General features: G+C 35.7%; 1 long non-coding RNA gene across 2 annotated transcripts in view; it reads left to right on the forward strand.

Moving 5' to 3' along the window:
* LOC116422463 overlaps positions 1-22,444 on the forward strand; it is a 94,293-nt gene that overhangs the window by 70,118 nt on the left and 1,731 nt on the right. For both annotated transcript variants that reach the window (XR_004233115.1, XR_004233114.1), the window contains one exon: positions 16,138-16,298. This is a non-coding gene — a long non-coding RNA (uncharacterized LOC116422463). The remainder of the gene's footprint in view (positions 1-16,137; positions 16,299-22,444) is intronic.

The raw sequence follows: 22,444 nt of genomic DNA on the forward strand, positions 1-22,444 counted from the left end.
GTGAAACCTGGAATGATGCACAACTATAATACGCTTCCTCCCAGTTTAGTAACAAGGCTGCCCTCTGACGTGTAAATTATCAGGTATCAACATAGCAAAGACTAGATAGACCATTTATAGAAATAACCTATATTAAATATGCTTTTAAAATGCATTGCTGAATAAGATTAAGATTGTCTAGGTTTCCTTGGGATAAGACCTATTTTGATGTGTCCAACATGAGATTATAGAAATCTTGAAAACTGAAGCAGTTTGATAACAGTTAATGACAAAAAGTTTCGATGTCAGTATGGGATCTAAAAGAACAGCCACTGGAGTATGAACATGTCATTATTTCTCTAGCTCTTTACTGAGATTTTTCTGATTCCAGATGACCAGTTACTTAGATAGAAATGTCCTTGTAGCAGAGAAGGGCAATTCATCAGACTTGATAATTTGATAGAAATTTTTCCTTAAAGAACTTCCCTGTTCTATTCCTATGTTCATAAAATAGCCTTCTAAACTCCATACAATCTGTTGTCACTAATGAATGTATTCAGAAGTAGATGGGATCCATAGGGCATAATAGCCCCTATTTCCTATTTATTCATAGTTATACCTCCCATTGTAAATTCATTTATTGGAATTTTTGTTTGTAGGATATATTGGGGGGGGGTAAGTTTAAGATAAATCAAGAATAAAAAATATATTCATTATTAGGTTATTAGAAAAATACGAGGTTATAATTTATACCAGTATAATCCAAACCAGTGAGATCAGAGGTCTATCAATGTACTAAAGCATTATTTTTATCTATATTAATAGTATCCCTCTCCCAGTCCAAGATGGATTTTTTTGTATTGTAGTGCTATGTGTTGATTGGTTGTATCATGGTTAGAGAGGACTTTTTTTTTAAAAAAAATCTTATCGTCCATTTTCCTTCTTTGTTACTCTGGCGTTGATTATGCTGTGAGTTCCACAAGTTGAAAGTAAAAAAAAATATTTCCTGCATTCAACATATAACTCAACTTTGCAATGTAACTTGCTGACCAGAACTATATCTAGGAACTTTGTGACTAGCGTAAATATCACAAAGGGTTCCTTCAGTTGGATGTCTGCAGGAGGAAGGAAGTAAAAGAATCTCTTATGAGAGTAGTCCAGAGATCTGAGACATGAAAGTCACTGCTAAGACAGAGCTCCCCACATTTCTCAAAAATAGTGGCTTCTTATTTTAATGACTTGTGCTTATTCTATGTTAAACTATTATTTTCTATGCTACCAAAGGGCTGCTAGTACACCCCAGCCCCTGCTAAATGTGGTGCCTTCTAACTTCAATGTCTCATTTATCCTTCTTCGTTACAATTCAGTCTGCAATACACCCTTCTGTGAACCGTGCTCCTTCTGTTGGCATTCCTCTCACACATTTAGGTGAAGAAGCACAGGGGGAAAGGCCTTACCAATCAGAAACCGAGGTTCTGATTTTTATGGAAATCTAATTCTTAATCAATATAATTTTTAGTTCATGAAAAAGAAAAAAGCCTTATGGCATAGCAGGAGGTGGAAGGAGAGAGAGAGAGCAAAAGAAAAAAAAATCAAAGGATAGAACAGAAGAGAGGAAAAAAAAAGGAGGAGGAGGAAAAGGAAAAAGAGACAGAGAGAGAGAGAGAGAGAGAGAGAAGGCACAAAAGCCTCAGTTCTATTCAGGTTCCACCTATAATACATACTGGAACGATTTAATTTCTCTGTGCCCTTGACAACTGACCATGACTCTAAAATGTTCAGAAGGTGCTAAAATGCATTAGTAGTGGAAGTTAATCCCCAGAAATTCCCTGACTAGGGGGAAATCCAAGGCTCATTGCCTATGTCCCAATGAAGTAGAAAACCAATAAAAACCCTTTTTACTGAACCTTCTAGAAGAGGAGGACCTGGGAAGTGGTCCTCCCTTCTTCTCCTATCACATTTCCTCTGCCTACTTGGATCCCAGATCAATTTGAATAAAAACATTTTTTTGGATCATATGGTCATCAGCCATATTTTTACTCAAGGAAGCAGCATTTAATAGGAACCATGGTGTGCCATGGACTACAAGGGACATTATTAGCTAAAGAACAATTATGTGAACTCAGATTAAATTTGTAACTATCACTTAGACCAGGGGTCCTCAAACTTTTTAAATAGGGGGCCAGTTCATTGTCCCTCAGACTGTTGGAGGGCTGGACTATAGGTAAACAAAAACTATAAACAAATTCCTATGCATGCTGCATATATCTTATTTTGAAGTGAAGAAACAAAATGGGAACAAATACAATGTTTAAAATGAAGTAAAGTTAAATGAACAAACTTACCAGTATTTCAATGGGAACTATGGGCCTGCTTTTGGCTCATGAGATGGTCAATGTCGGTTCCATATTTGTCACTGCTAGTTGTAATAAGTGATGCAAATGTGTATCCGTTAGTCTTGATCTGGTTGAAGATTTCAAATGTTTCATTCTAGAAAAAGTCTGTTCACAGACATAAGTGCTGCCAAAGATGGTTGCCATTTTGAGTGAATGGTTCCTGAGATGAGGATATGTCTCAGAGGGGAGAGATGCATAGAAATTATGAAGGCTGCTTGATTTGAATGCATCTTTCAGAGAGTCACAATTCTGCAGTTCATCCAGTTCCATTTGGTAAATTGTATCCACATTTTCAATGTCAATAGAAAATGGGTTACAGAAAGGCTGTATGTCCTGTTCATGGAGATGAAGTTCTTTAAATCTAAATTGGAACCCCTTTTGCAATTTTTCCAGTGAATCCACACATGTTTTGTTTGGGAATGCAATTAGCGGTTTTTCCACTAACAGATTTTGAGTTGTGGGGAGATGGCAGAGGTTTTCCTCCTTCACTTGTTTGATGAGGAGGCCTGATTTTACTTCAAATGCTTTGACATGTGATTGTATATCACAGATGAGCTTCCCCTTTCCTTGAAGTTGCATATTGAAATTGTTGAATAGCTCTGTTACATCTGTCAGAAAGGCAAAGTGCCATTTCCATCCTGCATCATTGAGCTCTGGTATTCTTTGTTTTTTGAAAGCAGAAAAGTTGTAATCTGTGGAAGTAAATCATAGAAACGTTTCAAAACTCTCCCTCGACTCAGCCAATTGGACTTCTGTGTGATACAGAACATCTTCATGCTCAACATTTAGCTCAGACAGAAATTCCTGAAATTGTCTGTGATTTAGTGCATTAGCTCTAATGAAGTTAACACAAGATACCACAATTTTAATGACAGAGAACCACTTCAGTGATTTATTACACAGCGCTTGGTGGATGAGGCAGTGTATGGCTATTGGATAAGAATAGTTATGTTTGTCCATCTCTTGGTTAATGCGAACAATTATCCCTTTCTTAGACCCCACCCTTCTAGAAGCACCATCAGTTGTCATGCTGGCTAGTTTAGCCTAGTCCAGTTGCAAACCATTCATAGTTTGGCAAACCTTTTCATAGATATCTGCTCCTGTAGTTGTTCCTTTGATGCTTTGCAGTGCAGCAAGCTCTTCTATGACTTCAAAATAATCTTTCATCCCACAAATAAAAATTAGAAGTTACAGAGTCACGAACATCATTGTTTTCATCAAGTGCCAAGGAAAAAATGAAATTTTTTTATGGAGTTTTGCAAATGCTGATGCAGATTGTCTCCCATTTCTTCAATCCTCCATGTAATTGCAGGTCCTGAAAGACTCATTGTACTAAATAAATTGGCCTTCTCTGGACACATCTCTTTGGCAACAGAAAGAAAGCATTCTTTAACAAATTCTCCCTCCACGAATGGTCTGCCAGTGTGTGCTATTAGCTTGGCAACTTGAAAACTTGCTCACAGTGATGAAATATTTAGCTGCTTCTGCTTCACAAAAGTATTTTGCTGAGTTGTCAATGTATTTTTCAGTTTTAATATTTTATCTTTTCTCACTTCTCCAACCAAACAATCATATTTATCTTTATGTTGAGTTTCATAGTATTAAGGCAAATTATATTCTTTGAACACAGACACTATATTCTGGCATATCAGACATACAGCTCTTTCCTTGTACTTCATGAAAAAGTAATCATAGTCCTCTGTTCTTTGAATATCCTACACTCTGAGTCAATTTTTCTTTTTCTTGACATCATTATTTTCTAGGGATTCCAAATTGCTATTAGTAAAATGCCTATATATATATATATATATATATATATATATATATATACAGCACTACAAAAACAATATACCAGCAATAACTTTGCCCACACAGAGACATACAGACTGCAATGCCCAACTTCCTCCAAGGTGCCTCTGCACTGTGATGCCTCCGTTTCCCACACTCTCTTTCCCGCTCTTCACACTTTTGCTTCCAACCTTCACTACTGCAGTGAATTCCCCCTGCAGCGGCCGTGACATGTGCAGCATGCATTGTACATCCCTCGCACCTGTCTGTTGTGGGGGCTGCCGTTACTGTACAAGGCCGCGGGCCGTCAGTTCTCCATCTTCTGCATCTCTCTCCCTTCCCCACACCACACACCCCAGCCTGGGAATTCACCTCATCTTGGTATCGCCTCACACTCTGTCTCTACCACCTCAGCTCAGTGCTGGAAGTGTGCATTGCTTATGCGAGTTTAGGTCGAACGTCACTTCCAGTCTGATTTTGCCATACGCCGGTGGGCCGCATAAACGTCCTCAGCGGGCTGCATCTGGCCCATAGGCTGTAGTTTGAGGACCCCTGACTGGGCTATATAGGAAACTCATAATTTAGTATAAACCTATACAATTATCAAAAATAATTCCTATGTAATAATCATGGAATTCTTAAAATTATCCTGAAAAAACAAAACACACAATTATTCCTGGAAAGAAAATAACAATGAAACCAATTCTAGGTCTAGCATGATTTGTTTGTATAGTTGTGGATTTACCAATTCCTAACCTAACACATAAAGAATTTTTTTTTAATGGAAAGAAAGGAAAAGCTTCCTAGTCACTCCTCCATCTTGCAGAAGAATTACATTCTATCCATCTTTGCCTATAGCAAAGTCCAATGCTTCCCACAGCTCCATTCTTTAAAAGGGCAGAAAGCCAAGACTGAAAACAATTTTGGAAAGTGTCAAGAAGCTGTCCTTTGCCAGTGTAGTAAATACAGAGCTGAACAAGGAATGAAGAAGGCACTGGTTTAATTCCAGCCTCTGATATGTTTTTAAGTTGTGTGACTATAGGCAAGTTGTTGATTTATTTTTTTCCTCATTAATAGTTACTTATTTATATTATTCATATTATTTATAATCATTTATAAATCAAAGATGACAACACCTTTGGTACCTGCCTCACAAAGTTGTAAGGCTCCACTGATATAATTTCTATAGAGAACTTTGTAAATTTCAAAGTATTTTAGAAATATGACTTGCCACCATTGATGGTTGACCAGAATAGAAGAAAGGGAGAAGAGTCAAAAGGCCATGTCTGTTCCTGAGTCTGGCCAGAAGATCAAGTATAAAGATTTTACAGTTCCTTCCTGAAATTAGACCTAATGATACTAATCAAATCAGATTGTCTGCATTCTTGCCAGAAACCAAGTTGTTCCTCATCATTTGACCCAAAGATGAGAGCATCACTCATTATCTTTACGATATTTTTTTCCAGAAATAAATATAGATTTGATTCACTGAGGGTCAGGTTTATATCAATTACAGAAGGTTTCATAATCTAGTCTACTGTGATTATTGGGAACCATAATTACAAATGAAAGGAGACCTACCCTATTCACAAAAGAAAGTTACTCCTTAAATGAATGACTTACTAAGAACCATCCCTATACTAGCACAAGTTGAGTGGAAGAAAAACAGGTTCTTCCATGCTCCTTACTCCATTCCAACAGCTGAAAGGTGTTCATCCTTATCTCTGGATCTTATCTATGATCTTGTCAAGGATTTTGGAACTGTGTAGACTTTATTACCTAGCATTAAGTTATGATGTTAATATATGGGAGCTGGGAACAGACCTTTTCACAAGACACTTTACCAGGTAATTGATACTGCTATTTACCTTCCATGAATATCTCAATTGACTTTTTTTTCTCCTTGTTGTTTGCTCTCAGTAAGAGATACAAAAAATATGCAGGGTATTTCTATTTTATCTCCTGGCCAATTTTTGAATTGAAATAATTACAAGTTAGTTAAATTCTCATGACATGTATAATCAGAAAAAGGCTTCAGATGTCCTCTAATTCAAATTCTATCTCAACAGGAATCTCCTCTATAGCATCCACAAAAATGTTCACAGCCTCCAAAATTTTCCTCTTTCCTCTTCTTGGAAAAGAGATCTCTCTTGTTTTGATCAGTGTCATTCCTGTATTTAAAAACATTCAGGAGAGGGCAGAGTTAAAATGGCAGAGAAAAAGGATGCCTATTTTCCTAGCTCACCCAAGATACTTCCTTCCTATCTGCCTAGAAAATGTTCCAGAATCCAATTCTGATTGAAAAATACAAAAAAAGTTTTAAAAAAAAATTCAGTCCCTCTTTGGATCTGAAAATTTAAAGCTGAAAGGGACTTTAGAGATCATGTAGCCAGATATTCTAATTTTACAGATAAGGAAGCTGAGGTCTAGAAGTATTAAATAAAATTGCCCAAGCTTACATACCTTGATATGCCTTAAATAGTGGAACTAGGATTTCAAGCTCAGGTCTACTCACCATCTTTTGAAACCAGATCAGCACTCCTGCTGTTATCAGCTGCTTTTAAATCTCTCTTCAAAAATAATTCTTCGTTACTAACTCTAAATACTTGCAAATAGTATTATATGCTGAAAAAATTACATTGGTTTTCTCCCAAAAGTAGAATGAGTCCATCATGCTATAGTGGGCAGAAAACCAGTGTAAATGGTGACTTTATTTAATTGCATTAACTAGGAAAGCAGGATCAAAGATAACATAAAATGTCAATAATTTTATGAAAGTTTCACTTCTATGTTCTGCTCCTCTCTTATAAGGATCAAAAATAAATTTTTTATGAAGGACTTTCAGAGCTTATGTTCTTTACTGATTTATTTGCCAATTTCTAGTTTTGACTGTGGGAACAGAGAGCAAGGTCCTTCTATTTAAGCTGGTGTATTCTAGTGGGCAATATATAGCAACTCCTATTTCTATGACATATTTTGTGGTGTTGTGGGTTTCATTTTGAACAAAAAAGCAGTTGGTCCAATTCAATACCATTTGAAACCATGAAAGAATCAAATGTTATTTTCCCTTCCATTTTATTGCAATAGATTTGGCTACCCTTTTAATGGAATGTTTTTTTCTGTCTCACTTGGAGACTTTGTGGGGAATTTCCATAAAGAGAAGCTATTGGTGTGATATAATAGCAAAAGCATTGGCTCTGAAGTTAGAGGATCTTAGTTCAAACTGGGCTCTGCCAGTTATATATCATGTAACCTTGGGCAAAATATTTTACCTATATGGGTTTCAGGTTCCTCACTATACAAAATATCTGCACTTGAATGAAAGTACAATATTATATAGTGCTTTGCATTTATATAAGCAGTGGTGGACTGTCTAATAAATTCTTAAATTGAAATAGCTCTAAAAATTATAAAAGTTTTGCAGATTTGCTGAATGCAATATGGCAGGATAAACCACCATTATTTCTTTCATTTACACCCAAAATGATTACAATGGGGGAAAAAACTTGAACACAGTCACAGAAACTTGAGTCATTGCACAGTTTTGTGTGTTTTTTTCATGCCTTTTTCTGCCTACTTAATTCCTGAAGAAAGTGAGCATTCACAAGCTAAGGCCTTCTGCCTTGCCGAGTCTGCTTAAAAGTGACAAAGGGAAGATTGTGGAAGAAGAATTTGCACCAAATAATCTGGAAAATATGTGAGATAAATCAGGATTTAGTCAGCCTCTATTCTCTCCTTCCCAACCCCTCCTCTCCCCGACTCCCCATGCTGGAAGTACAGGAACAGTAGGTTCATGTCAAGATATCCTGGGAAAATATAGTCTTCCTGAAAAGACACAAAACTTTTATGGGATAGGCCCAAAGTCCCTTGTACAATCTAAATATCCAGCCTAGAATAAAAAATTGGGCTGATGAATGAAAGATTAAATAGGGCAGTATTATTGCACCATAATTGCCACATTAGAATTATGTGGTTTTTTTTTTTTCAGGCAAAAGTAAGAATATTCTATTCAATATTGATTATTACAGTAACCAATTGTATGAAAAGAAGAAGTGTTTTTATGTGGTAAGAGCACTATTCAATGGCAGTTAAGATTAGGGGTTCAGTCTAGAGTTGAATCTAGTGGTTTTTCTCTGTTCACAGGCCACAAAATACACTCCTAATCACAAATATTTGTTTTTACCAATGTGGATCAGTTGACCCTGTAAAAAGGGTTGGAGAACATGATTAACACAGAACCAAGTGGTGATGTTAATGTTATCAAATTAACTTCAGAATGTAGCATATTTAATGAATGTCATTATTTCTTCCTGGTCAGCAGGTCACTTGGGACTTCATTCCTTAATGGGCTCTGTTTGTACACAAAATCTATCATTCTCTCCTGCTCCTGGACTTATGACTCTCTCAACTTTTCAATGCTCACAATGCTACATATAGCCTTGTCTAATACTCCTTTACATAAGAGCACATAAGAAGAAACATAAAGACAAAGAAACAGATGACCATATTCATAAATACATTTGGACTCAGGATATTAAGGCCTAATTCCTTTCTTCTAACCCAAAGATTTATAACATGAGTCCCTTTGGTCACAGAGAGAAAAGAGGAATAAATTATATATGGAATATAAGTCTTATATGCATTTCCTGTTCCAGCTCAGAAGCCTATAAAAAGGATCCTTTCCTCATATTATAAGCAGGAAATAATACTTGCACATGCTTTAAAAATTCCTGTAAAGACATCAGCAGAATATAATATGCATGCACATAAAGACTGATCTCATTAACCAAATATTCCCTTTATTCCCTTGCCATTAGAAATAACTAAGAAACCAAGAAGAGCAGGATCTGTTCAAAGAGGAGAGTTAGGCAAAATACTATGAGCAAGAAGGAAAAACTTTTAAATAAGGGGAGAGAAGTATTAGAAAAAGCTTCATAAAAACATAGCACCTGAGCAGTGTGTTGTAAAGAATAAAGCATTTCAATTTAAGAAGATAGAAAAGCACTGGATTAACATAACCAAACATAACCAAACACCTAGAATCGGAATAGGACAGGATGAGAGTGGAGGAGCAAATCAGTCCAGTTTATATACTTCAGGATATATTACAGGATATAGAATATGAAGCAGTCCCTGATTCTCAATGTGTATGTTAAACCACTGGGCAAAAATATGATCCTTGAATTGAAGGAATCAGGATCTACTGGAGAAGACAACAAGAAAATATATAATGGAAGGTGATCTCAGAAGAAAAGCATTGATAGAGGAAACAGTGAAAGGGAGAGGAGGAAAGGATTCCTACAGATGGTGGGATCTGAGTTAACTTAAAGAAATTCAGTTAAGCCAGCAGAGGTGAACAAAAATGTATGGAGTTAGGAGACAGAATGGTGTATGAGGAACATCAAGTAAGACTATACAACTATGGAGGAGAATAGTGTGAGATAAAAATGGAAATGGAGGAAGTATAAAGACCTTTAAATGTCAAAGAGAAGATTTTTCCATTTGGTCTACTAAATAATAGGCAGCCAGTGGAGATTATTAAGCAGGGAGTCAGTGACATGGTTAAACCTATATTTTACCTCCCCCCCAAAAAAAAAAAAATTCACTTTGGCTGTTAAATGAAGGATGGATTGGAGTGGGAAAAGTGTTGAAATAAGGAAACCAGTCAGAAGGCTGTTGAATTTGTTAAAATATGAAGTAATAAAGGTACCAGGGTGACAGCCATGTGAAAATTATAATTGAATGTATCTATGCAATCTTAGCATAAAACGAAAGGCTTAACAGTATACTAGATGTGGGAAGTGATGGTAACACTAAAGCCTGGATGAATGGTGATTCCCTTGACAGTAATAGAAAAATTGAGAAGGAAGGTTTATAGAGAAATAAAATGATAGATAAAAGGAAGCTATTGATACCAAACTATAACTCAGAATAGAGACTAGGGCTGGATATAGAAATCTGGGAATCATCTACATAGAGGATAATTTAATCCATGGGGGTGATGAGAAGGCCAAAGACAGACAAATGGGTGATAATAATGGTGAGTAGGCAACCTGGGTGAAGTTCCAGAAAAGGAGATTGCTTAGGGGTAGGTGGACAGGAAAATCAGAAAAGAGCAATGTCACAAAAACTAAAAATGAAAGTATATCCAAGAAAAGAGCCTCAGAGATATTGAGAACAATGAGGACTGAAAAAAGGCCATTACATTGATCAATTAAGAGATAATTGATAACTAGAGAGATCACTTTTATTTGAATGTGGAGTCAGAAGGAGGAAGACAGGAGATAGAACCCTTAAAGAATGACCTGTGTGAGAAGTATGAGGTTAGTTTCTCAGTTGAGAAAGTTGGAGGGAGATGGTGTCCAGGTAATTTTGAGGAAATATGAAAGAGTTGGGAATAGTCATTGTGATGATTAGGATAGTAAATTGATTAGGAAGGTGTAAAAAGAATCTTCCTACTGCAGGTGAGGCCCATTAGAGATTGCATAAAAAAAGTTTGAGTGGTCCCAATTTTGTGTTTTTTCTCAAGCTCTATTCAGCAGTACATAAATAGGATCAAAGGATTCTGATGAAAGGAACAATCCTGGTTTGGGATTTAGAAAGGTGTGATCAGTGAACAAAGAAGGCAAGGAATCTTAAAGTGGAATGTAGCATAGAATATAACTGATTCAACAAGATAGAAAAGAGAGGATGTAGCCAGGACAGGGATGATTATATACTCTGCTAGAACTGCACCATCAGAATTAGTGACAGGTGTACAGTCATTAAATCCCATTCTTTCCATGAAGATAAGACCTATAGGGCACTGGAAAATGGCATATATAAATTGATCTTCTGTCTTTGTAGTTTTCTCATTTAAGCAAGATAATTGATGAGGTCCCAAGTAACAAGTCTGATTGGCATAGAAAGACTGTAGTAGTGATATGATTACTCTCTGAGACAAGCAGAGAAGGGCACTGATAAGGATCACTGCCCTTATTGTCCCACCCTCTGTGGAAGTTGGGGATAGCTTCATCTTACTATGTCCATTCAGAAATTCAAGTTATGTCAAACCCCCAAAGTTAAAATTTCCCTATAAATCTGTCCATGGTGACTCATTTTTGGGCTGAGCCTGCCATGGTGGTTCTGCCTGTTAACGTCTTTCTCCTTACCTTCCCTCCATGCCTCTTGATGTCTTTCCTCTCATCCCCCCACCATACTTCATGTTTCTCTTTCCTATAGCTAGCTAACTCTATGGATTTAGCCTGCCATTTAAGGGCATACTCCAACATCATGATATATTCCCTTTCTGCTGGTTAATTATGAGTTCCACTAGAGAAATTGTCTTTTCCATTGTTAATTGTTAAAATCCCTTTCCTTGCTAACTATATGCTCTCCCAGTTCTATTTCATTTTTACCATTACTAGTGTCTATTGTTTCTCTTCATTTTGTCTATAACTCTTTTCCTAATTAAATGTCCCTTTTGGCAAAGAAAATGGTCATTTTGAATTATTCACATGACTGAACCCCAAAATTTGGTGTCAATTGCTTTCTTCAATCTCATCATTTGATGTTGTATCCCAAACATATATCACATATTTTTGTTTCTTACATCTATGCCACTGAGTTCAGTAGCAATGGCAGAACTCTTTGTGTCTGTCTGTCTCTCTATATGCCCCAGTGTCTCTATGTCCCTGTCTGTGTCTCTCTTTTTCGTTCTCTCTCTCTGTCTTCTTTCCTCCCTTGATTCCAGTGCTAACCTATTTACTCATTAAACTTAAGTTTGGTTTCTGACTAAACTAACTAGAGTGAAATATGTCCTAATCAAACTAGCTAAGACAAATTCAATCTAGTTGACTGATGACAAAATCAGTCAAAATAGGAAACTTTATATGTTATAGCAAATGACTTCAGTGGACCTGTGGATGTGATCGTATGAATGCACAAATTAAAAAAATAATGAAAAAGAAAAACTCATTTTCACTTTTTGAACTGACAGAATTTGCATGTTCCTAATTTTCTGTCTTAATTTTCAATCTTATGCCCCCAAATATTCCACCTATCTCTATTTCCATTTTTTAATTCAACCTCCCCCTCTTGAATGCAAACTACAAAAGAGCTAAAAAAAAAAATCCATAATATAAGACATTAGGAATTTAGACCTAAGTGCCCCTTAAAATATAATATAAGGACTTTCTGCCTTTTTAAAATTTTGTTTTGTTTGTTTTTTGAAACAGAAACTCTCACCAATGAAATTCAGCCTCTGATCTGCCCCTTATAGTCTTAGAGAGTTAGCTGAAAGTCCTGAAAAGTAAATAATTTGCTTGAGTTACATAGCTAGATGGCACTTGAACCCAGGTCTTTCTGATGACAAAACTAGACCTTTAGTCATTTTAAATGATGCCATTTATTTTAACCTTCAAATCATAATAACTTTCCCCAATCCTCATTGATTTCAATTCCTTTTTTTTGTGTTACCTTCCCTCATTTGAATGTAAATGAGGGCAGGCACTATCTTTTTACTTGCATTTTTACTTCCAAAACCTAGCAGTTCCTGGTACATGCTCAAAATAGGATTTTTACCTACCTCCCTAATCTCTCTCTCTCTCTCTCTGTCTCTGTCTCTGTCTCTCTCTCTCTCTCTCTCTCTCTCTCTCACACACACACACACACACACACACACACACACACACACACAAGATTTTATGAACCATACATCACATTTCTTAATATACTCTTAAGATTCTATTAGCTCTTTTGGCTTTCCATATCACATTATTGACTCATGTTGAATTTGCAATCCACTAAAACCCCCAGATCTTTTTCAAATGAACTCTTTCTAGCTATATCTGTCTCACTTAATAATCCTGAAGTTGATTTTTTGAATTCAAGCATATATTTTACCACTATTAAATTTATCTAATATTCTAGTCTGTCTTTACTGAGCCTATCCCTATATTAGCTTTCCTTTCCAGTTTTGTGTCCTCTGAAAATTGTCTATGCAAGTCTTTAGTATCCTGATTTAAGTCACTCACAAAAAAGTTAAACAGAAGGGCCAATTTCAGATTCTCAAGAGATTCTACTTGAGACCTACTTTCAAGATAATATCCTAAGATCATACTAATGTGGTCTATGATGTGGGATTTGTCAACAAATAATGGCAGGCAACAAAAGTTGGGTAATTTAGTGAGAGTAACTTACAGTAAATTACAGAGTGCCTTCCTTTCTCCTATTCTTCTACTCTTCCTTCTTTTTATGATAGAAAGTTTCTCACTTTAACTTCAGGACAATTTAATTCAGGACAATTAATGAACTAAACTTTAAGAATAAGATTGACATTTCTATATATAAACATATATGCTCCATAAGCCTCAATTTCCTAATCTTTAAAATTAATGTAAAAATATATTACCTCATAGTATTGTTATGAGGATCACATAAGATATTGTATATGTAAAATTGTTTGATGACCTTAAAGAGTTTTATAAATGCCAACAATTATCATCATGATTACATCACCTCCTTCAGATGATTTTAGGAAGGAAGTACTTTATAAGCCTCTAAGCTTATAATATATAATAAGCTCATAAATGTTGTTGTTGTTTGTTACCATATATTATAGGTTCCAGTTTATGTACAATGAACTGGATACAGAATTGATAGAAAACTATGCTAAACAGCATTTAGGAAATTGTAAAGTACTTTTGGTGCTTATATGTAGCTCCCTGTTTCAAAGTCCACCAATTAACATTAATAGTCTCCTGCTGATGCAATATAACTGTGAATCATGAAACCCTGATTTCAAATGGATCACAATTACAGGTTACCCCCAAAGGCATGAGTGGCATGTTAAAACTCCCTATGATCTGTTACCAATAACAGGTTGCACATGAAAAGCAAATGAAAGAAATCATCAGTGATATGTATTATTGGAAAAGGAGGGGAAGTAGAGAAAGTAAGGGAATGACAAATTAAAGAGTTCAAATATTGTTTGTCCCATAGGGTTTAAAAACATCTAGAAGAAGGCTTCCAATTACTTGGGGAAGGTTTTCTTTAGAGGCTTTACAGAGTAACATGGATATGAATTGTTCAGTATGAGAAATTATGGGAGGGGAAAAGGGAACTTCCATTCCAATAATTAATTGTGTTTAATGTATCAGTATTCTCATTTCACAGATGCTTTTCAAAATCAGTATCTTAAATTCCTCTAAGCACAAACTAATTGTCCAGTCCCATTATTAGAACCTATTACTAACTTTCTGAGACTCAAAATAGTTTTTTCATGCCATTTTTCCACTTCTTTTTATAAAAACAAACCCCTCAAAATGGCTTATGAGAGTCCTCAGGATAGTTTTTGCTTAGGAAATCACTCTCACTAAATCACACTTGGGTTATGATATTTTGTGTGAAATAGCTCACAAATAAACTGATGACAGCTCCCTTAAGCTCTATACTGGCTCAAATCATTTCAGATAACATTCCAGGGAAGATATATTTAGGTTTGTGTAATATCTGGCATGTTCATACTGGGAGGATGTGCCTAAGCTTAGTGCAGAGAGCTACTTTAGAAATTGAGAGTTTCCAAATTCATCTCAATAGTGTAATGCTGGAGAAATTGAGGCAGGATAGAGAGATTAGACAGTTTTTAAGAATTTATTTGAAAGGGAGAGATTGTGCAGGGCTGATGTCCAAAGCATCCAGCAACTAATGTGTGCTTCCCATGAAGTATATATATATACACAAGTGGCTCAGCTACAGGGGTTAGACTGAGGCAGGGTCAGAGTCAGAGCACTGAGAGCTGGACCAGTCTATCAATCCGGTTCTGACAGGGTGGGGGATAGGACCATGAATTCTTGATGACTTAGGAGGAGTTAGGAGCCAGGAAGTCTGAACTCCCCCTTATCTTGAGTTTACACATTGACAATTTATAACCTTAGAGTAAGCCCTGAGTTATATAAGTCTTAATGAACCAGGGTGGGGGGGAGGGAGGTTGCAACTAAGGAGACTGAGGCAAAACAATTCAGGGAAAGTGAGGCAGAACAATTGGGAAACTGAGGCAGGACAATTAGGGAAACTGAGGCAGGACAATAAAAGGGAACTGTGGTACAACAATAGAATGAATGCAGAGGGGCAGGGCTGAAAATTTCTGGATAGTTACCTCAAAGATTTACTTCATTGAATTTCTTATAGATATAAACATGTCCAATTATTCCTTGGTGATACTTGGGGTACATACATAAAGGAATTCCATCAGGAAATCCAGAGAATCACTCCTAGTTCTTTTAAGATCATCACCCCAGGGTCCCCAAGAGAAGGAAATGCCTTAGAAATGCTGTATCACACAAATGAAAGTAACCCCAATGTGGAAAACATCAAAGGAAAGAAGAAATAAAGTATATAAGTGATGATATTTCACAAGATCACTGGATCATATATTTGAGACTGGAAGGGACCTTTAAGGTCATCTAATCTAACTTCCTTATTGTACAAGTAAGGAAACTCAGGAACAGAAAAGTAAAGCCATTTACTTAAGGTTATACATAGCTAGTTGAGACAAGATTTGACCCCAAATCCTATGACCCCAAATTCAGCACCTTTTCCCAGGATCCAGCCACAAACTATTTAAAGTTGCTTCTGAGGAAATATCTGTCATCACCGACTACAATAGAATGCTGGACTCAGAAGTTTAGTACTAGAAAACACCTCTAAGGTCCAACCTCCTCATGAGAAATGTATGTTCTTAACTAACTTTAAAGATGATTTTCTTGGGGAACGCACCTTCCAATTTAAATTCCATACTTGCAATCTTGACAGAAGGCAGCTCTGACTTGTTATTGAATTTCCTCTGTTTGAGGCAAACTTGTACCACCATTAGAGTGCAATGTTGTCTAATTGATCTTCAAGTGATTAAAGTTATGGGCAGTTAAGAGTAGTGACAGCATCTGCAGGCTAATTACCTGAAACCTGAGGCTATTTCTTTATTTTGTTATCCCAGGAGGCGTGATCTAGGGTGTGACTGGTGCTGCCTCCTGCTGCCTCCTGCTATCAGAGTTGTAAATGCTGATAATGTTCCTTTAAGTGAGGAAGAGGGAGACACTACATCTGAAATGAGATGTTAAGAAGGCTAGAATTGGGGGAACCTGTCCATCTTTTCAAGTAAGAAGCCTTCCTTAGCTATTTCATTCTTTACTGATTTCCCCCCTTATTTCTGAATTCTGATAATAATCTCTATTGCCATAATGCCCATTTTGACAATGAATTATCATTATAATCTTTTTATAAACCTGTGACTTCATGGAAATAGGGATTTCTTAGTATGGAAACTCCTCTCTCTATGCAGAGTAATAATTAGTCTGTAATTCTTTTTTTTGTTTTAGATTATTGCAAAAGGTCAATGAAAGGTTAAATCTAATCAAATAAACATTTATTAAGCACTTACTATGTGCTAGGCACTGAGGACATAATTAATAAAAAATTTTAAAAAAAAGGAAAAGGAAAACAGTCTCTTATAATCCAAAGGGGAAGCCAACATGCAAAAGGAGGAAGGAAAGCAGGGAAGGTGACAACAAGGAGTACAGGGTCACATAGCTACTAAGTATCTGAGGTCACATTTGAACTCAGGATTGGAGCAAATTAATCTTTCTAACAGATAGAGTAATAACAACCTTGAATTTAGAGGGGAAAAAAAAGGACTTCACTCCTTCTGGTGAAACATATTAGCTACATGGTCATAAGCATATAGTAAATAGCTAATCTCTTTCTAATACTATAATCTACAAACCAGCTGTTTCTCTACATTGGTAGAAAGAGTTTCCATTCTAGGAATTCTCAGCGAGGGTGAATTTAACAAATTAAACAAACAAAAAAAAAAAGACAATGCAAATACATCTTATATGACAGATTAAAAGGCTGAATACCATGTGCCCACCACTACTTTATTCATAATGCTTTGATTATTTTATTTTATATTACATTATATAAATATACATACATACATATATTATATAATTTACCTCTCTTCTTCTACACCTCCCAAAAAGGACAGAACAATTTATCTACCATCATGAGGGATCTGGGTAGCACAGCACTGGATTGATTAAGAGAATGATCTGAAGATCTGATTTCAAATCTGGCCTTCCACATTTACCAATGTAAATGTATAAAGTTACTAAAGTGTAAGTTACTAAATTATTTGTCTCAGTTTCCTCAACTTTTAAATGGAGATAACAATAGCATTACCTCATAAGATGGTTGTGATGATCAAATGAGATAACACTTGTAAATCAGCACAATACTTGACACATAGTAGGAAATATATACATTTATTTTTTCCCTAATAGGATGTGTGTATGTGTATTTATAAATATATACTTGTTCCCTCTTTTCTTTTTTTTCCTCCCTGTCTCCCTCCCTATCTCTTTCTCATGTCCCCAAATTAGAATATTCTGGTACAGTAATTTATCAGTCACGGGAGTCAAAATGCTGTAATTATAAAAATCAGGTAAATGAAGTTTGCAGTCAAAAGTTATCTGGATATATTCTTATCATGTTCTAAAAGCATATTTTTGTAGAGAGTAAAATTGATAGAGCAACACAAGCGTCACTGTGTGTTTGTGGCAGACTCCAAAGTCTCTGCCCTCCAAGTATCTTGGAAATCTGGAACAATACATGGCACTATTGAAGTCTCCTTGTTCCCTGAAACAATGTTTGCTTGATCTGTGTACCAGAGATTACAGATTATACAGCTGTTTACTTCAGCTACATAGATTAAATAGAAAAGGAAAGTCTAATACAATCCTCAACCTTCTTTGCCTGTTACTGTTACCATTGGAGTTCACAGATAGAAGGTTTTGCTAATTTTAATATGAAAACAAGAAGTCCAACCAGGAAAATTATTAGTGTGTATCCTAATACGAAAAAACGCAGTGATTTATCTATCTTTAATGAAGCTATTTTCTTTCAGAATAAATTTTAAAAATAAAAGTTTTTTAAAATTGATTAACATTGTCAAACTCTCAAATTTTTGCCTCAAAATAAAACATTTTTTTTTTTATTCAAAGAGTTTACATTACAGTTCCAAATACTAAACCAATGGCCTTCTATTTATTTACCTTAGTCATTTCCTGGTACTTAATTGAATACTTTGGTCAATATATTAACTTCTTCAGATTATTGGATGCCATTTAGTCTGCTGCCCTATGTATCAAGGCAACAAGACTGTTAATGAATAAGGAGCAAAATTGAAGTCAAATTCTGCCTTGAATGCTCAATAGCTGTGACTGGCCAAGTTGTTTGATCTCTCTAAACCTATATAAAATAAGGACAATTTTTGCAGCCATCTTAAAGGATTGTTGTGATGATCAAATGAGATAACATAGGCAAAGCATTTTTGAGATCTATCTCTACATATGCACATCATTTATGTATGCTCATTTTTGTTGTTTAAATTAATAGCTTCATCATGGAGAAAATTTCTAACATTTACATAGGTGGAATAAATATCTGCATTTGTTTTATCAAAAGAGAAAATGAACTTCAGATAAAAGGCTGGCATTCGATATTTGGATTTTAAAATCAATAGTTCAAAAAGAAAATGGAAAGAATTGAGGGATATAAAGGAACCAAAGAAATAAATCAGGCTAAAAGGAAGAGTGAGAGTAGAATGTAAGTATTGAGAGCAGCCATTGAGTTGGAATCCGAAACTGTCAACAAAAGAGGTACACTTGTATTTTCAAAAGCCTTTTCAGAAGTGTAGTGGGAGAAACTACCCAATAACATCATAGAAGAAGGATGTACTGAGGGCTCATATTTTCAATTAATGACTGATAGTCGAAGAGAACAGAAGTACCCATGGAAAAGAGAGAAGGTGAAGAAGAAGTGCTGGATATATGTGAGAGACTGTGTGGAGTTTGGACTCCCCAGAGATTTGCTTATAGGTGCTGATTAGGAGGAATCAGTCTGTGAATGGGGAAGGGAAGAAAAAGAGGGAAATTTGGGTGAATTGAGAATATTGACTGAGAGTGAAATCTAGGGTTTCCAGATGCAGTCGGTTCTAAGGGTCTGTGAATAGGGGAGTTTACAGGAAAGGGTTGTTCTGTGTTCTCACCCCACCCAAGATGATACCAATATTGGGAAGCAATGATGAGAAAACAAAGTATATATCTAATACCTAATATCTGTCTAAATGGTAAGATTCTGAGTTCTAGTAGGTTTTTGTTTGTTTTTGCTGAGGCAATTGGGGTTAAATGACTTGCCCAGGATTACACAGCTAGGAAGTGTTAAGTGTCTGAGACCAGATTTGAACTCAGGTCCTTCTGACTTCAGGGCTGGTGCTCTATCCCCTGTGCCACCTAGCTGCCCCTAGTAGTTTCTTCATGGGAAGGAGAGAGGTGGTAAGGAATGATTAAGGAACCTAAGACATAACAATAGAATGGTGAATGATCTATATCTAACAGTAGGAAAAGTCAAATACCAAATAGTTTAAAATATAGGAAATTTTTTTTGGGGGGGAGGAGCTAGACAATTATGACAGGAAGAACTAAATTAGGGTAGTAATAAAAATAAAAAAATAAAAAAAATCACTGGTCAGAGGACCTGGCTCTCTGATTCCTGGTTCTGTTTTGTAATTAGCAGTATGACCTTAGGCAAGTCATTTATTTCATTTCTCTGGATCCAACCGCATTCATAAAATGATGGATTCTGTCATATAAAAACATAAAATATAAATATCATTTAATATGTTTAATAAATTTTACTTACTGAGCCCACAAGTACATCATTCAGGGGCATGTTAGAAAAAGCACTAAGGAAATTCAGGCATTCTTTTCATAGGGACAAATTTTAAAGCTGCTCCTAATTAGTATCAACTTAATAAGCAATTCTATCCTTCTAAGACATAGACTAAGGTAATCAACTTAATAAAGAAATTTGCAAAAAATTCAGGAATTCTTCATTCTTTTAAGAGCCAAGTTTTAAAGGATCTTTCTAACTTTAGTTAGGAAAATATGATGAAGAATTACTTGTTTGTTGTTTAGGAAATTTAGATTTTAAATCTGACTCCTAAGTTAATGTAAAAAAAATTCTAATTATGATCTGAATCAAGCTTTTGAGTGTGTATGTTGTACAGTTCCAGTAGAGAGAAAACAAAGTCTCTGTTTAAGGGAAATGTGTTAAATCAAGGGGGAGAGATTTGCAGTTTTCTCAAATTAGAGAAAGCTTTTGACAACCATGAAATGAATCTAATCTCTAATTTTTTTGTAGATATTAATTGCACTTTGCTTTCTATGATTAATAACAATAAAAAATTTACATTTTTTGGTTCTATAAAGTTTACAAAATTCCTAATATAAATTATCTCATTTGATCATTATGACAACTTTGTATCCCCATTTTACAGATAAGGAAAATGAGGCTTACATAGATTTTAATATGCTCAAGCATTCTTAGTTAGTCTGAGGTAAAATGCAGTTCATCATCTACTATACTATCCTGACTTTCATAGTAATACCAAAAATCTTGTCTTTATCATATTTGGTAATATTTATTTATTGAAAATGATTAATAAAATGTTAATATATTTATATTACTTACAAATATTTAGTAATATTTCAGGTTTATTTTTCAGGTGCTAGGTGAATCTATTGTCAGAGAATTTTTCTAGGATATTGACAGGATCACCCAAATTTACAATGAACTCTAAAATTCTGTCTTTCCAGACTGGAATTTGTTTTGTGGTTTTTCAGTGAAGTCTGACTCTTTGTGACCTTATTTGATGTTTTCTTGGCAGAGATACTGAAATGGATTCTATTTCATTATCCAGCTCATTTTATAAAAGAAGAAACTGAGACAAACAGGGTTAACTTGTCTAGAATCACAGAGTTGCATGAATGTGAAGCCAGATTTGAACTCTCAAAGATGAGAAGATGAAGCTTGTTGGCTCCAAAACCAGCACTCTATCCACTATAATGCTGAGGTTGGGAAGGGGACTCAAAAGTTTAGGGTCATAGACTGGTGTTGCAAGGTGTCTCAAAAGAATTTGCAGGCTTGAACCCAAGGGACAAAGTTTTATTGTAATTGTAATGCCATTACGAGCAGGCTAAATTCCAAAAGAAATTAGCAAAGTGCTAAGACAGAGGAGACCCCTTTATCCAGCTTTCTACCACTGACAGGCTAATTCTTTGGCCCAGAGGAGTGGTCTCCGGAATTTGGTTCTCATTGACCAACAGATTATCTAACTGAGGAGTGGTCTCATCCCTACTGTCTCAGGAGTTTGATCTGTAGGATTATCCTGAGGCCAGAATCTGACTGAGGAGTGGTATTCAGAATCAGACAGATTGGATGTGGGAGTTTCCTGAGTCAGGCTCCAAAGCCAGAAGATTTAGGACTACTGACTTATTGTTAGAACAGAAGCCCCCCCCCCCCTAAAATTAGGGGAACACAAAATTATTGTCTCCCTAGAAGCTATATTACATCAATAGCACCTAGCTGTTTCCCCTGCCCCAAAATTTTATGGGATGCCTTAGTGAGATCATGAAGGAATTCTATAGGGACCAAATATTACAAAATTCAAGTCAGTCATTTATTGATGACTACAGCTGACTGAGAGCTCACCCAGCTGAGTAAACTTCATTTTACTTCTTAGGACTTTGTTTTATGCTTTTCCTTTCCCAGACTTTAATCAGTAAAGGGGAAAATAAAACAAAAATTAAAAACATGTCTAAATGGTGGGGAATAGTGGGAAAAAGTACTGACACTGTAGAAAAAAGTCTTGTCTGTTGGAATCTTACTACTTTTGTGACCTTGAACAATCATTTGATCTCTCTGAACCTTAGTTTCTTCGTTTAGAAGATGAGAAACTTAGACTAGGTGATATAAAAATCCTTCCTGCTTTAAATCTGTTCTTCCAAGTATAATAGTTTCTCTGTCTTTGTGTGTGTGTTTGTGTATCTCTATCTGTTTCTCTCTCTGTCTCTGTCTCTCTTGCTCACTCACTTTCTCTGTCTTTTTATTTTTTCTCTCTGTTTCTCTCTGTATCTCTCCTCTCTTCCCTTTTCTTCGCTTCTGACATGTGTTTGTGTTGAAATGATGAAGAATTTGGATTCATAGGAACTTTTATAGAAGTTACATGGTGAAAAAAAAGCAAACTACATCCCTTAAAACCTTGTCAGTAATATACATTTGCACTAGGGGATCCTGGGAAAATATGTTCCCTACTTTTTTTTTTTTTCTTCCTAATGAAACAGGTACATGATAAGCACTCTCCAGAAAATGCTTCAGATGATTGGAATGAACCTGGGAGTCCC

The sequence above is a fragment of the Sarcophilus harrisii genome, chromosome 3, assembly GCF_902635505.1.
Source record: "Sarcophilus harrisii chromosome 3, mSarHar1.11, whole genome shotgun sequence".
Classification (NCBI taxonomy): domain Eukaryota; kingdom Metazoa; phylum Chordata; class Mammalia; order Dasyuromorphia; family Dasyuridae; genus Sarcophilus; species Sarcophilus harrisii.